Source organism: Arachis hypogaea, chromosome 4 (assembly GCF_003086295.3).
Source record: "Arachis hypogaea cultivar Tifrunner chromosome 4, arahy.Tifrunner.gnm2.J5K5, whole genome shotgun sequence".
NCBI lineage: Eukaryota > Viridiplantae > Streptophyta > Magnoliopsida > Fabales > Fabaceae > Arachis > Arachis hypogaea.
This window is the reverse complement of record NC_092039.1, coordinates 92027426-92029446: the sequence shown is the minus strand read 5'-3', so window position 1 is coordinate 92029446 and position 2021 is coordinate 92027426.

The window sequence follows — 2021 nt, the reverse complement described above, 5'->3', positions numbered from 1 at the left end:
TTTTGGATCTTTGTCAGATCTCTTTCAAGGATTACTTTGATAACTTTTTAGTGGTAGGAGTCTGATTTGGTTATGTCGGTCTCCTTTAAGTTATTTTTTGTAGTCCTCTTTTTTGGATCTTTGTCAGATCTCTTTCAGGGACTACTTACATAACTTTTTTAATGGTAGGAGTCTGACTTGGTTATGTCGGTCTCCTTTAAGTTATTTTTCGTAGTCCTCTTTTTTGGATCTTTGTCAGATCTCTTTCAGGGACTACTTGTATAACTTTTTTAGTTTTGGGCTGACTTTGTTATGTCAGGCCCTTCTAAGTTAAAGTAATCCTCTTTAATAGGGTTGGCCAGACCACTTTCCAGGGTTTACTTATAACTTGGGTTGACTTGGTCCGATTTCTGAACGTCGGCCAGTCTTTTAAGTTATTATATTAGCTATCCGTAAGACCTCGTCAGGTTCTTTTTTTAGATCACTTTCGATGACTTCTTACATTATTCTGTGTTCATCTTTGCCGATTTGTAGAAAGTGGTTGTCATCTCTAGATCATCCTTTGGGTGAATCGCGTTTTCACCTTTATCGGACGGTTGTCTTTATCGTGATTGTGCAGTGAAATTGTTTTTCACTTTCTGCCAATCTTTTGCTTTATAATCGGGTGATGAACTCTGCTTTCACTTTTTTGCCGACCTTGTCAAAATCGGGTGATGAATTCTGGTTTCATCATTGCCGACTTTTATCATGATCGGGCAGTGAATTTGGTTTTCACCCCACCGACCTTGTCGTGATCCGGCAGTGAAATTTGCGTTTCAGATTAATGCGTCTTGGTATAGCAGTGAATTTTGTTTTCACTTTGTCAAAATCAAATGATGAATTCGGTTTTCATTGTGGTCGGGCGGTGAAGTTGGTTTTCACCTTGCCGACTTGTCGCTTTGTAATCGGACGATGAGTTTGGTTTTCGTCTTGCCGACTTTGTCGTGATCGGGCGGTGATTTTGGTGTTTCACCTTGCCGACCTGCCGTAGTCGGGCGTCTTGGTAGGAAACTTTTTAGGGAATCTGCAATCTTTTAAACAATAATATAAAGATAAGAGTGTGTACATGTTAGTACTTACCTTTCTAGGTCGGGCAATCTTTTTGGATCTCGGCCTGGTGCCCTTTTTAGATTGCAGGCATGCCATGACCTTGGTAGCTCTTGCCCTTCGAGTTCGGACAATCTGTAGCAACCTTTCCCCAGTTCTTCTAAACAACTTGGTATGGTCCTTTCCAGTTGGCTGCTAGCTTTCCTTCTCCAGGTCGAGTTGTTCCGATATCATTTCGGATTAGGATGAGGTTGTTGTTGGCAAAGCTTCGCTGTACTACCTTCTGATTGTATCTTGAGGCCATTCAACGTTTTAACGCCTCTTCCTTGATCGGAGCTCTCTCTCAGACTCTTGGAAGTAGGTCGAGTTCTTTCCTTTGGATTTGGGAGTTGACCTCTTCATTGTAGAATATCATTCTGGGGGATCCTTCTTTGATCTCTACTGGGATCATTGCCTCCATTCCATAAATCAGTCGGAAGGGTGATTCCCCCATGGTGAAGTGTGGAGTTGTCCGATATGCCCGTAGGACTTGTGGGAGCTCTTCAGCCCAAGCTCCCTTTACGTCCTGTAGTCTTCATTTTAACCTAGCTAGTATGACTTTGTTGGCAGCTTCTGCTTGTCCATTGGCTTGTGGGTGTTCTATGGATGTGAATTGGTGCTTGTAATAATGTTTCTGTACAAGAATTTCTGACTTCTTTGAGTAGTGGCACTAGCTAGGGGCTCTGCCTCAATCCATTTTATGAACACCCCTACAATGAGGAACTTGACTTGTCCCAATCCTTGGGGAAATAGTCCGAAGAGGTCGAGTCCCCTCTTTGCAAACGGCCAAGGTGATGTTACACTGATGAGCTCCTCTGGTGGGGCAATGTGAAAGTTGGCATGCTTTTTGATGTAAAGCTTTGACTTTGTACTTGGGTTTTTGCTCCGTTGTTGCCTCCAAAGGGTGCCCCTGGACC